We start from the raw sequence: 16,229 nt of genomic DNA on the forward strand, positions 1-16,229 counted from the left end.
AAGAGATGAATACCCAGGCTTCCAGTGCTTGCCCTGGCCAGGCCGTTTCTGGCCACTGACGCGCTCCCAGGTGTGACGGACAGATAAGCACCTCCCCCTCACTCAGACCTCAGTGGGCAAGTGTCTAAGCTGCCTTTGTCCAGTCCCTTCCCTCATCGATTAGCAGGAAATCAACCTGGAGTGTTCAATAAGCTAATCTCCCCTTTGCTCTTTTCTTGTTGAATAATAACCAGCAGCACCAAGTATAAAAACCATCTTCCTGATTATACATCAAATAATGGCTGAGCTTAGTGTCTGAGGACATGGATGAGCAGGCATCCCAACGACGCCAAATCTGTGCTGTTTCCTTGGGCGATTTTAAGGCTCGGTTTCTGTATCTGAAAATGAGAAATTTGGAGTAGATGGCTAGGCAGCTGTTTTGCTGGTACGTGTATACTTCATTCATTTCTGTTACCATCAGAAAGTGATTTCTGGCACACAATATAATAATTTCTTTTCCCAATAACTGTTCTAATTTATTAAAATTCCTGTCTTGCTGTATCTATAAATATAGTTAGTACCTAACTGGACAATACAAGCCAAACTGCACAAGTAGAAATATTTTCAGAAATAATGACCTCAGAGAATTTGAATAAAATAATAAATGACATTGTTTATCTGTATTATTATTTTTAAAGAAGTGAATGTTTATGAAGCAAACATATTTTTTAAGTATTTTTAAAGTTAAAAAAAAATAGAGTACATTCCCAGCAAGACTTCGCTGGAAAGTGATGTGGCAAATCAACTCTAAACTACATTTTCCTATTCAAATATACCTTAAAGCACTCATTTGCTGATACTAAAATTATATTTTACCTGGGATTTTTTTAAAGCCAAAAATTAGTATTTGCAATTATTTATTCTATTTCCTTCAGTTCCAAGGCACGTTATATTTGGTGGATTTTTTTTTATTTTAGTTCCTAGAAAAATAAACTCTTTCAGACTTTGACTATTTAAATTCTTATTTCCATAATCTTCACAAAAACAATTCCTTTCTATGCCCTGATTCTTTCATCTTTTAAAATCACTTGCTTTTATTCATTTACTTACTATTTTGTTTTTTCAGAAATCTAAATGTCTGGGACAAAAGTGTCTTGGAATATAGATATTATAGTCTGATCACAAAATGATATTTCTGATTGCAAATGATTAAGTAAACATTCATGCATATATATTTAAACATTTGTGAATTTGATTTTGTGAATTGCTGCCAGAGACATATCTGAAAAAAACAAAAAACAAACAAAACAAACATAAATCATTTCTGAGTCTGTGGAACTAAGGATTGCAATGTAGTGTTCCTACCCAGCCTGTTTTCCCTCACTTTAAATATATGTATATATTAACTTTATTTTTTTTTGCACATTTATTTCTCAGGTATCTCATTCTAAGTGAAAAGCTTTTAATTTAAATGTGCATATTCAACTTATGTGCAGAGCCTCAGTTTGACTGGTCCTTACCAGCTGGCTTGCACTCTGCTGGAGCCAATATTGTCTTTAATTGAGCCAGTGGACTCTGATTGTTTGGGGACTCTGTCCTTCAGGTTAATGATCATGAAGATTTGCTTAAAGTTATTAGATTGTAAACAGGATTTCTAAGGGTTTGATTCAAACGTAGATTTTTTTTCTCTAAGGAAACGTTAAATTACATGTATATGCTCATTAAATATTTAGAATAGTTTAATGTCTTTGAAGTGAATGTGTTCATAAAAACGATGTGCAAATCAAGTTTCTTAATAGTAAGAAATTATTCGAAGGCAATCCTTTTTAACTATTTTTAGGCTGATGTGCAGAAGCAGAAGCTGCATTGAGAATCTATAAAATCAAGTCTCAATTTATTTTATCTACACCAATGTTGGTCTGCATATCAGGATATTGCAAGTGTAGATTGGTTTTGCGTATATTTTTTTCTGATTTTGTAAACCTGGGCATAGAGTTTACATGTACCCAACCCCTCTCTATTCTCAACGGTATTATGCACGGCATATTATTGTATAAGGCTTTCCATCTGCATTAGGAGAAATGATTCCCTGCTTCGGGCCTCACGATCTCCATGAAGATTATTAAATTCCTCAAAACCACAGAAATCTGTTGTAGTTAGAAAAATAGTGTTTCTCAAACACACACATACATCAGTTCACCGAAGATGCCCGTGTTGATTCAAATATGTGTTAGTAAATAACTTCACACATATTTTTAGTAGAAGTTACTTTGTCTGCATCTGAACAAAGTCACTTCAGGTAAAAATTTAAGCCTTGGCCGGTTTGGCTCAGCAGTTAGAGCCTGCGGTCCAGAGAGACCCGCGTTCAGTTCCCGTTAAGAGCACATGCCTCGGTTGCAGTTTGTCCCCGGCCCTGGTTGGGTCTTGTGGGTTGCAACCACTTGATGTGTCCGTTTCACGTCGATGTTTCTCTCTCTCTCTCTCTCTCTCTCTCTCTCTCTCTCTCTCTCTCCCCCTCTCTCCCTCCCTCCCTCCCTCCTTCCCTCCCACTCTATCTGAACAAAATATAAAAAAATGTCCTCGGGTGAGGATAAAAACAAAAAATTAAAAATCCTTTAATATGTTTTTAAAGGTAAGGAAAGAAACAAGAGTGATAGTAAAATAAACAGATTTTTTTCTCCTAACTTAAAAAATATATATCCCTGTGAATACATAATCAACATTTTATCTAAATTCACTGTATGCAAAAGCAATGTGTTCTTTTTTTTCTATCAGAAGCTTGAAAACACATCTATTTTTTATTAAAAAGGAAAATTCAACATTGAAACTGTATTGGATGATATTTAAGATTTTCAAGCCCTTTGTTGTTCTTTGTGTTCCACTTGCAAAAAGCATTTATAATTATATAGGGTATTTCATTTGTAAGCTTATAATCTAATAGCTTTTGCTTCTTAGCATTGATTTTATTCATAGTCTCGTATGCAACAGCAACCTGCTTCATAAAGGTATAAATGTTTAATGGAAACTCAAATCACAGTTTCAGTATTCAATCTAGTTTAAAGACTTCTGATTTTCTATGACTATTTAAAAGGTCACATTAAGTTTGAATTTGCATTTCATAGTATATCTACAGTACTGATAGTTGACATTATAAAATGAGAAAAAGAAATTGTTAAATAAATAAGTGAAAAGGGTCAATAAAAATATTGATGTAATAGTCTGGCCAGTGTGGCTCAGTGGTTACGAGTTAACCCATGCACCAAGAGGTCACCGGTTTGAGTCCTGGTCAGGACACATGCCCGGGTTGTGGACCCGATATCCAGTGTGGGGTATGCAGGAGGCGGCCAATTGATGTTCTCGCTCATTGATGTTTCTATCTCTCTCCCCCTCTCACTTCTTCTCTCTCTAAAATCAATAAAGAAAAAAAATGTTTAAAAAAATATTGATGAAATAAATTACAATAACTTTAAAGTTTAAGAAGTAACTCAATAAGAAAATGACACACTTCAGTAAGAATTCTTAGAAACTGTTAACTGAAAGAGACCTGTGATTGATCTAGATACATGCTTAAACTGATAATGTTGATGAAGTCCTCTGTAAAAAACATAAGTATATCCCAGGCTGTTTTGCTTAGTGGTTAGAGCATCAGCCTGCAGACCGTCAAGGTTACTTTGACTATGCGGGAAGCAGCCGATCTATGTGTCAGACACAGTTTTTCTCTTTCTCGTCCCTCCTTCCCTTCCACTTTATCAAAAATAAATCAATGGAAAAAATATCCTCAGGTAAGGATTAACAACAACAAAAAACATAAGTACATGAGGAAAGTACATTTTAATCTTAAATTTAACCCTAGGATTTTAAATCCTTAATTAAGTGAATACCTTCATTACCTCTTTCACTTTTTAAACAGGATACTACAGAAATTTTTATGTTAAGATAACAGTTAGAATATTAACAACTTACTAAACATAAACTATATTTGGTGACAAAGTAGCACTATTATTAATTAATCTTCCCATAATTTCTTCAAGTTTTATAGTAAATACAGTAACACACATCACAAAGACTTGTAATTCTTTCTCCTTCAACCTCACAGGTCCCTAAAGTTGTGGACATGCTTTATTCCTTTTGCTTCCTGTTATTATAGAATGGTCAGTTATTCTCTGACTCATATTTTTCGTGTTATTACAAAGACATCCAGCTGCATTCAGCACAAAGATCATCATTGCTTTCTGACCTCTGCCTCTAGAGTTGGAAATTCATTGGTTCAAGTGTCTGCAAGCTCCATTGCACTGAATACTTTGTCACTCACTAAAATGGCAACTTTTCAGTCTATGATAACTATTTCCTCTTTTGTTATCAATTGGCCACTTTGCCAAAGTCTCATACTTTAGTCACGCATTTGGGTGATGGCAGTGTAGCATTCTAGGTAAAAAAAAAAACAAAAAACAAATTCTGTATCAGTCAGGTGAATGTAGATTATGCTTCAGTGATATCAAATCCCAAATTGTTATTACTAAAACCACAATTGTTCACTCCCATCGTTCTATGTGACCACTATTAACAAAGGGGCCCTGTTAACCCTCAGGAACCAAGGCTGATAGAGAACCATGTATCAGTGAAGTTTCTATAATTATCACAGGAAAGGAAAGAGAGTTCAATTAATAGTAAACAATTCTTAAAACTTTCTATCTAAAAGTGAAAAATGTCATACCTGCATGGAAAACATTGTCCCACCTAAGCACAAGGGGCAGGTAAGTGTAATTCATTTATGAACCCAGAAAGAAGGGAGAACTGGAATGTTCAAGAACATCTTTAATGTTGATCAGGGATCTTAATAGTAATGATGATGATAGTAATAATAATAATAATATCTTAGAAGAAGGGTCAGGGAAGGTTTCTATAAGTAAATCAAAATAAATGGATATTTGAAAACAATGTGTTAACTAAGAGAAGAGAGTTGGGAAAGAGTATTTTACAGAGGAATGACTTTTCTTTGTGAGAACAAAGAAATCAAGTGTGGCTACTAGACAAAAAATGTCAAAGTGGAAATCATGTTAAAGGTTTTCATCTTTGGGTTATTTTAAGAGTAAAAGGAAAGTATTGAAGGGCTACAATAGTGTCAAAAGACTAAAATACTTGGGAATAACTTAATCAAAGAGGCAAAAAACGTGTACACTGAAAAATCAAAAACCCTACTTAATGAAAGCGAAGAAAGCACAAGTAAATGGAAAGATATCTGTGTTCATGGACTAGAAGATGTAATATTGGTAGGATGTCAATACTACCCAAAGTGATCTACAAATTCAGTATAATCTCTATCATAATCTCAATATTAGTGGGGTGTTTTTTTTTGTTTTTTTTTCAGAAATAGAGAAATCCATTCTAAAATACAAACGTATTTGTAGGCCCATGTTCATAGCAGCATTATGCACAACAGCCAAAAGGTAGAGCAACCCACGCGTCCCTTGATAAATGAAAGGGTAGACAAAGTGAGGTATGCATACAATGGAATATAATTTGTCATTAAAAAGAAAGGAATTTATAATATGTACTACAGCAAATGTTAACTGCAGTACAGTCATAAAAGGACAGATATTACATGATTCCATTTATATGTGGTAACTAGAGTAGACAAATTCATAATAATAAAATATAGAATGGCAGTTGCCAAGGTCTTTGGAGGGGAAAATGGAGAGTCAGTATTTAGGGAGTACAGAATTTCACTTGGGAGAGATGAAAAAGTTCTGGAAATGGATGGTGGTAATGGTTGCACAATAATGTGAAGGACTTAATGCCACAGAACTGTACACTTAAAAAGGACTAAATTGGTAAAGTTTATGTTATATATATTTAAACATAATTTTAAAAAATGACAGCAACATATCTTAACTTCCTTAATTCAAAATAATTATTTCTAACACAAAGTTTTCAGAAAATTTATCTGAAAAAATTCAATTTCTGTTTTAAAAAAATCATTTTATTGAAGTATGCTTGGTACATGAAAAGGTGTACATATTTAATATATACTACTTGGTAAGTTTAAATATAAATTTACCAGTGAAAAAATCACTACAGTTTATGCCAAAAACATCCATCACCTCTAAAAGTTTCCTCTTCCCTCTATTATTATTACTATTATTATTATCATCATCATCATTATTATTGTGTGTGTGAGAGAGAGAGAGATACTTAACATAAGATCTACCCAGCACAATTTTAGGTATGTAATACAACTTTATTAACAACAGACACTGTGCTGTGAAGACCTCTAGAATCTATTCATCGTGCATAACTGCCAGTTTTCAACTTTTGCCTAATACCTTCTTGTTTACTTCTCCCACCAGTCTCTGACAAATACCATTCTACTCACTGCTTCTATATGTTTGCCTATTTCCATTTCTCTCTTCACACTCATAATGTATGTATCAACATATATGTACAATTTAGTTGTCATCTAATTTGTAACCATGATTTTTATTCATTATTGTATAAGTTCTGCCTTTCCATAACAATTCTTAAAACAGGCAAAAAGATGCATGAGTATACACACTACTCAAACACACACATTTTAGAAAATTCAAGTCAGCAAAAGTGGTTTTGATTGACTGATTAATTCATTTTTATATATAGGTACAGGATATTTAATGCAAAGCACAATTTGTAAAGAAAAGAAATGTTTGTTGTTTTGCCCTTAGATGAAATGGCACTGAAATATCACATATTTTAAGAATCAAGATCATTACTAACTTTTGCTGATTATTTAATTTCTCTATTCAGCCCAATAAAATATCAGCTTATGAATAGGAGTTGCTACAAGTGGACAATGAGAGTCTAATAATCAGTAGACATAAGGGTAGAACTTGTTAGTGCAGGTCTTCAGTGAGAACAACTCAATATTTTTCAAAGAAAATTATATTTGGGCAAAGATAAAATTTTATTTAATATATCATGATGACACAGCAAAAAACTTGTAATTAGTTTTTTAAATATTTTATAAGAAATTATGTATTTTTAAAATATTATAATTTAACATTTTAAGCTTCCCTAATTATGAAAATTTACTCATCCCAAAAATAGGCATGCACAAATGATGCCAGGTATAACATATGTTTTTCTATTTTACGGTGGATATTTTAGTTTAATCCTTTGGGTACAAATTCAAAGTTAAATGTATAAACAAGTAAAATATAAACTTTAACTTCATTTAAGGCAAGAGAAAACTATGAAATTTTATAACACTATTGTATTAAGTGTACTAAAAGTTGAAGGCCATTTGTGAATATGACCAACCCCCTCATCTGATTCTTGACATCTCTGGTGCAAACACATTACAAAAAAAAAACACATAGCAATCAAAAAGAAAAAAACATTGCTGCAGTTACATTTTAGATTTCTATTACTGCTCTAACAAATTTAGTGGCTTAAATCAAGACAAATCAATTATTATCTTACACTTCTGAGTTAGAAGTCTGACTTCTGAGTTAGAATCATTGTTAGGGTTAAATTCCATTCTAGAGACTCTCTGAGAATCACTTCACTACTTTTTCCAGTTTCCACAGGCTAGTGGTCTCCTTCCTGTATCATCCAACCAGCTATGTTGAATCTCTCTGTGAATTTAGTTAGGAAAGTTTGTCCTGTTTTAAGGTCTCATGTGATAAGGTGGGGCCCAGCTGTGTGATCCAGGATAATTTTCCCATCTCAAGGTCCTTAACCTTAGCACACTTGCAAAGTGCCTTTTGCCATGGAAGGTAAAACATTCCCAAGCTCTAGAGAGTAGGATGTAAACATCTTTGGGAGCCATTATTTTGCCTACTGCAGGTTGTTTTCTTAATTAGTGCAAAAGAGGATTCCATGACATGCCTTTATTTTTCATATAAATTTTTCTACTTTTCATATAAATATTTCACTCTTTATTGATTTTAGAAGAGAGAGGGAGAAGTAGGGAGAGATAGAAACATTGATGAGAGAGAACATTGATTGGCCACCTCTTGCACGACCCCCACAGGGGATCGGGCCCACTATTTACACTTCACTTTACATTCTGTAGAAGACGCCCCCTCCCAATAACTGGTGTCCTTTTATTTTCTCTTCTTTTTTCTTCAAAGGCTAGAAAGCCTAAGAACCACATTTCCTAGACTCATTTGCACCTACGATTCCAGAGAAGACTATTTCATTAGTTTCAATTTCAATATTGATTTGGCCCTCCTAAGTTTAATACATTTATTTTGGCATGTTTCCCTATTTCCTTATAAGGGTCCTCAGTCATTTATTATGTCTTTTCTATATCATAAAAATAGTTAAAATTATATTTTATTTAAAATGTCTGCTGTGAGAGAAAGACAAATATCACATGATCTTGCTTATTTCTGGAATATAATGAACTAAGCAAACCGATGAACAAAATAGACCCAGAGACATAGAAATAAGGTACAGACTGACATTCCTCAGAGTGGGGGAGGAGAGAAGGGATAAACTACAGAACTTATATGCATGTATGCATAACTGATGGACACAGACAACAAAGCTGGTGATGGGGTGGGAGGGGATCGGAAGGAGAGAGTCATTGGGGGGGAAAAGGTGAAACATCAGTAACAAAAAATAATAATATAAATAAATAAATAAATAAAATGTCTGCTGTGTCTAGAAAATGTGAATTTCTGTTTTTATTGATTATTATCAGAAAGTAGGGTCTGACTTAAAGTATAATATCAAATTATTTCAAAAAGAAATCATTTTTAAGTTTTTGTATAGTTCATTTATTTTCTTATTTTTATTAAACTTACTTAGAAATTTATATGTGAGTCTTTTTCCAAAGATTCATATTAAGAATTTAGTTCTAATTATTTTGTCATTACAGATTTAGTTATTCACTATTCAATAACTATTTATTAAGTCTACAAATTGTCATCATATCTACCTCTCTACCAGCAATCATATACATACTTTGTTCTACTGCTTATATTGTTTATTGTTGTCTATCCTTGGATAACATAAAAGTTTTATTAGGGCAAAGTTTTGTCCTGTTCTACTCACTGATGTGATCCCAAAATATATGTATGTGCCTGGCACTTGATTGTGTCTCTATACCATTTGCTGAGTGAATGGACTGATGAAGTGCCAACTATATGTCAAGCACTGTTCTATGTTCTTAAGATGTATCTGTAAAAACAACAAAGACCCTGTAGAACTTACAGTTTATGGGTGGAAAAAGCCCCATAGCTAATGAACAATAGTCATAAAAATTGTTATACAGAATTTTAAAGATGATGAATTCTATGGAAAGCAAAGAGCATGACAAGGATAAAATAAATCTGAAGTTATTGGCCTGGAAAAGTGGGTTTAGAGGTAGTAGTGTTAATATGGTGGTCATGGCATGATGTACTAAAAAGGAAAGGATTAAGCAGAGTCTTAGAGGTAAATAAGTTAATCATGAGACTAAAAGGTGGAGATAAATTTCAAGGTGAAGGTGGGGTTACTAAGGGAAAGAAGGATCCAATGAGGAGCCAAGGGTAGAGTAGAGAGAGGGAGGGACTGGTGGAGAAGATGAGACCAGAGTACTGAGGAGATAGTTCAAATCATGTGGGCCCCAGAGGCCAGAGAATTAACTTTATTTTATTTTATTTTATTTTTATTTATTTATTTTTTTATCCTCACCCGAGGATATTTTTCCATTTTTTTTTTGTACGGATAGAGTGGGAGGGAGAGAGAGGAAGAGAGAGAGAGAGAGAGAGAAACATCGACGTGAAGGGACACATCGAGTGGCTGCCACCCGCACGACCAACCAGGGCCGGGGACAAACTGCAACCGAGGTACGTGCCCTTAGCGGGAACCGAACCCGGGTCTCTCCGGACCACAGGCCGACGCTTTAACCGCTGAGCCAAACTGGCCAGGGCGACTTTATTTTATTTTAAGTGAAATAAGAGGATTGAGGAATTTTTATGTTGAGAATAAACAGTACGATGGTGAATTTAGGAGAAAAAGGTGCTTGCCATTTCAGTAAGTTCAATCAGTTGGGACAGCCAGACATCCCTGAGCAATGATACCACGTTCTTTATTATAAAACTGTGAGTGGTTGTCAAGGTGGTCTCTGGCTGGAGATAGCCAGACAGTACTCTGGGCCTCCCATTTGTGTCTTGCTTATAGGGTTGAATGCAGACAAGAGACAACAAATAGCAGCAAAAGCAGGCAAGAATTTATTTGTAGGAAATAAGTACGGATAGAACTGGAGCAGGCAGCTCAGCCGGCCAAGACCAAGTGCCCCAATATTTGGGAGCTTAGAGGACTTACACCCCTAGGCTGGAAGACCCCTAGGCAAGGAGCAAGTCAGCCCTTCCTCATATCTCAAATATCTATCTATCTATCTTTGAACTATAAGGTGCCTTCACCTAGGTGTTATGCCACTGGTTGGACCACATTTTGGACACACTCTGAATCTTCCCTCCTCACATATGGTCTGTTGCCTCCATTGCCTGTTTTCAGTTTGCCAGGACTCAAACATACTCCCTCCGAGCCCAGCTGCCTCGCCAGCGCCTCTCTCTCTATCTGCCTCCTCTAGCAGAACTGTTGAGAACACGCATTTTAGAAGCTGCCTAAATAATGTCTTTCTTATACATCAGGGAAGCTGGATTAAACCTTCTTTAAAAAGAGAGTAGCAAATCTTTTAAAATAAATAAGTAAATAAATACATTTGTAATTTATTTAGCCTTTCATAATTGTAGTTTTCTTGGGTTTTTCTTGTTTTATTGTTAATTCTCACCTGAGGATGTTTTTCCATTGATTTTTAGATAGAGTGGAAGGGAGGGAAGGAGACAGAAACATCCATGTGACTGGTTGCCTCCCACACGACCCCTACTGGGGGCCAGGGATCAAATCCTCAACCCAGTACGTGCCCTTGACTGGGAATCAAACCTGGAACCCTTCTGTTGCAGGCTCTAACTGCTCAGCCAAAGTGGCCAGGCCACGTGTGGTCATTTTTGGTTTGTTTGTTCCCAGTGTTAGTTTTCCAGGGTTCTTCACATCTAGTATAGAGGCAAACTTTATAATATGCTTTTTTTTTCAGATTTTTTAGAGAAGTCAAGATCTATCCTGTACACCCAGTAGAACTAATTAAAAGCTCATGGTCAATGGATGTCAATTAGTCGGTTTTTAAAATGGGGTGCCCCGAAACTGAGCACAGTGCTTTCTCAGCAGAGCAGATAAAAGTAAAATATTTTTTTTCTTGTAACTAGAAATAAATATAAATCTATTATGTATTCCTTATATATTTACTATATAAAAATATCAATTCAGTGCACATAACCTGAACAAAAAGCAATCCATCAAACACAATGTTTTCATAAAACGTTTTAATAAAAATACTTTCATAGTTTCCTCTTACATTTCTGATGCCTAAAATGCTTTTTCAATATAGGTTGGTCAAATATATTTATGATACACTTGAATGATAATAATGAATATTAAACAATTTCATTGGTTTCCACCACCCTCACCCTGGGGAAGGGGTAGCAGGCTGCAACCTAATGACACATAGAATAAAGAAAATCTAGAGTGGGGTGTCTCCCTGCCCTTTTCCAATCAAGTTCAGTGATAATAATTACTCTGATCTTAATTACAATGCTCTTTTCAGCCTACATAATTCACAGACAAAGGAAGCATTAAAATTTCTAAAACATTTACGGGGGAAATTTTTCTTGGCCTCCATAAATTACAAAAGCTAAGCCATTAGATGATACTGTCAGAGTCACCTCCACGCAAAATATGAATGAAAATAAAAGGCACATTTGTTTTCATAGCATTAGTATATCTTTGACATTTCTCTAAGGTCTAGAGATGCCATTGCTAATGAAGATATGTTAAAGAATAATGAGCTCAAGGCTGTCATATTTTGAATGACAAATAAAATTTATAGCTCAGATCACATAGGCCCAAAATTGTGTATTGCACACAAATCACTGCATAAACCATGTTTGTAATCCTTCTTCTCATGCATGACGAGTGCACATACATTTCCAATTCCTTTCTGGTGTGGGAATGTTAATATTTGACGTGTGAGATTCTTCTATGACAATGAATCTCCTTTTTATTTATTTTCCCCAGAATGTGAACATATTACTGAAACTTTAAGTACTAAGTCATTAAAATCATTTCTTTTATTTCTGCATATTTTCAAAAGGATTTTGGCAAGTGCAGTAGTTTTAGATGATTTCTAAACATAGCACGAATGCTCTTGCTGACTTAGAAAGTATTTCCTTAGGTACACTTTAGAAAATCACTTTACTGTTAATCTAATTGGCAAAAGAGCATGGTAATATTTTACATTCATAATGTAAACAATTTTAAAGATAAATACTTCCCAGTTATAAGGATAAATACTTTTGCAGTGGTCCAATTTTTGGAAGGCCAAGAAAGTGCCTTGCACAGCCTGTCTACTAAGCAGATTCATCTGGAAACACAAATCCTCTCTCTGGCATCTGTCTCCATACAGAAAAACACAAACACGTATGTGGTAACAAATTATTGTATTTTTAAAATATCAGTTGAGCCAAGGAAAGGAAGGTAAGCAGGTAACTTGTTCTTTTTCACAAGTTTTGTATATATCGAGGATTGAAACAAAGATGAAAATTTTCTTTTACTTATATGTGGAAGCAGTCATGTAAAAATAAATTATAGTAGTTAAAAATTTCTTGCCTGTATTTTAAGAATGTTACTGTTCTTCCTTGAGCAAAATTTCATAGATGAATGTGTTGTCATTGACTAAAGAGGGTTAAACAGATGGATTAGATAAAGCAGAAAATCCCAACCCTTGCACTGTGGTTACAATGAAGATCTTACTCTTGGTAATAGAATGTCTGTGATATATAAGATTTATGCCACAATTTAACTGATTTAAGTTTAATATCATTTATGCCTTTTTTAAAAATTAGTGACAGGTTCTTCATTGGTCCACTTGGTGTTAATATGGTAGATCTACAGACAATTGAAAATGTTGCATTATTCATATAATATACTGCTACATTCAGAAAGAAATCTTAAGAAGTACATTTAAATCTCTGATAAATAGCATGAGTTGTATCAAGGTATTTAAATGTGTCTCAACAGCATGATAAAAGAAAAGCAAATACCACTGATTAACATTTTAAAATGTGAATTACATATTTAAACAGATTTCTTTTTTGTTAATCCTCACCCAGGATACATTTCCATTGATTTTCAGAGAGAAGGGAAGGGAGGGAGAGGGAGAGAGAGAAAAAAACAACAACAAAACATCATGTAAGAGACACATTAATTGGCCGCCTCCTGCACTACCCTACCCCAGGGCCGGGATCAAACCCATAACCCAGGTTCCTTCCTTTGATCCGGAATCGAACCTATGACCCTTTGGTCCATGGGCTGATGCTCTAATCATTGAGGCAAACTGGCCAGGGCTAAACAGATTCTTTTATTTATATCTTTCATAAGAATACGTCTTGCCTCCATTTAAAAAAATATTTTTCTGTATTTTACAGAATCTATAGGTTTTTATATTTCATAGGCTATTGATTTAGGGGAGTTGGGGAGGGGGGTGTATACAGAAGCCATAATTTAGACCATTTGATTTAAGTTGTTTTACCTTGGTGATTTAGGTTATTACACATGTGACAGAAGAACAATGTATTGGGCACAAGTACTAGTACTGAGGACAGCAAAGTTTTCTTTTTACAGAAGAGTATTCTTTATTAAAATTTAAGTTCAAACCTCAGCAAACTTTTTTTTGTTGTTGTTGTTTTTTCATCAGGTTTCATTTTATTTCTTGTTATCTTAAACTTTTTTCTTAGGAAACCAAATAGATTCTTCACCTACTCATCCTAGCTTGTCATTTACTTTCCCCTGAGGTTTACTGTACCATTGTTTATAAAAGAGATTATTATGCCATTCCTGTTATTAAAATTAATAAAAGGACATAATTGTATATTTATATATGCTTCTATGTCACACACACACACACACACACACACATATATCATATACCATTGACACACTCGTTAAGTAATTACTTCAGTATTTTTTGGTAACTTATGATGCAAGTTCCTATCATCCAAGGCTGTTTTCTTTTTAAATCAAAACTGAGAAAAGAATTGGTAAAACACATAGTAAACATAGGTAATATTTTCACATAGACTAGATTAGTAACAAAAAATTAAACTAACCATTTGAAGACATTTCTTAACAACATATTACGCAGTTTGAAGATGTGGTCTATGGATCCTCATAAAATCCTAAAATTTAGTCACCCTATAGGTTCATATATTTATACTTTATTTTTTTATTTAAATAACTCATTGACTTTTTCTTTTGCTAAATAGGCAATGCATAATTATTCAAGTTAAAATAATAAAAATACAGCCCTGGCAGGTTTGGCTCAGCGGTTAGAGCGTCGGCCTGCGGTACAGAGAGACCTGGGTTCGGTTCCCGCTAAGGGCATGTACCTGGGTTGCAGTTTGTCCCCAGCCCTGGTCGGTTGTGCGGGTGGCAGCCACTCGATGTGTCCCTTTCACATCGATGTTTCTCTCTCTCTCTCTCTCTGTTTCTCTCTCTCCCTCCCACTCTACCTGAACAAAAAATGGAAAAATGTCCTCTGGTGAGGATAATAAAATAAATAAATAAAATAATAATAAAAATACAAATAAACATAAAGAAGATTAACATCATTTATAATTCTACCTATGGTTAAAAAAATCTAGTAATGTTACTGAAGAAAAATATACTGAATCGACACTATTAAATATGAATTATCATTAAAATATTATACATTTTTGTCTAAATATTGTCAACCTTTATAATTACTGAAAGATATATATAGCTAATAAAAAGCTAAAGAAAGAATCTTAAGCCCTGGCCGGTTTGGTTCAGCGGTTAGAGCGTCGGCCTGCGGTCCAGAGAGACCTGGGTTCGGTTCCCGCTAAGGGCGCGTACCTTGGTTGCAGTTTGTCCCTGGCCCTGGTTGGTCGTGCAGGTGGCAGCCACTCGATGTGTCCCTTTCACATCGATGTTTCTCTCTCTCTCTCTCTCTCCCCCTTCCTCTCTCTCCCTCCCACTCTATCTGAACAAGGAATAAAAAAATGTCCTCAGGTGAGGATTAAAAAAAAAAAGAATCTTAATTAGTAAAATTGAGAAAATGTAAAATTTGTATAAATGAAATAAATAAGATTTACAAATCAATATATATAAAAGATAATTTTTCATTATTAATTAACTTTCTATATCTATGCTCATATATTGTATATTCTTTTTTAAAAGTATTAAGTGGAAATATTATGAAGCATTGATTATACAAATTATATTAAAAGCCCACTAGTAGGATTTTTTTTTTCTTAAGAGAGAAATGGTGAAATATTTCACTATGAATTTTATTTCATTGACTTTTTATTTTTTTTAATTAATTTATATTTTATTACAAATGTCCCTCCTTTTCATACCATTGACACCCTTCTCCCCCCGCCCCCTTCCCTCGGAGATTTGTCAGCCTGTTCTCTACTTCCACATCTCTGGATCTATTTTGTTCATTACATTCCAATTTCTTCTTATGCCTATACTTTATATTAAATTAGAAAGTATATACAGAGTAAATAACAAAAAGTGTGTTATAGTACTACTTTAAGCCATGTCTATTTTCTTTTTTTATTCTCACCCAGGGACATTTTTTTGCATTTATCTTAAGGCAGAGTGGGAGGGGAGAGGGGGGAAGAGAGAGAGATAGAAACATTGATGCGAGAGAGACACATCAACTGGTTGCCACCTAAGTGACTCCAACCGGGGCTGGGACAAACTGCAACGAGGTACATGCCCTTAGCAGGAACCAAAGCTGGGACTCTCTGGTCCATGGGCCGATGCTCTAACCATTGAGCCAAACCGGCCAGGGCTAAGCCATGTCTATTGAATAAGCTTTTCATTTTGAAACACAATAGTAATCCTGATCAGTTATGATCATTTTTATTGATTATTTTAAAGTACTTTTATAGGCCCATTACATACATTTTCATTAAACTACTTTAATTATATCCTTCATTTATTCATTCATACAGCCATTATTGAATGTTTATTATAAGCAAAGTAGAATTTTAGGTTCTTTTGACTTTATTATTATTATTATTGTTATTATTATTTTAGTCTGGGTAGAAGGGAGAGAGAGAAAAAATTATTGAAGTGAGAGAGAAACATCCACTGGCTGTCTCCAGCACACCTCCTACTGGGGACCAAGCTCGAAACCC

Source organism: Molossus molossus, unplaced genomic scaffold (genome assembly GCF_014108415.1).
Source record: "Molossus molossus isolate mMolMol1 unplaced genomic scaffold, mMolMol1.p scaffold_m16_p_1, whole genome shotgun sequence".
NCBI lineage: Eukaryota > Metazoa > Chordata > Mammalia > Chiroptera > Molossidae > Molossus > Molossus molossus.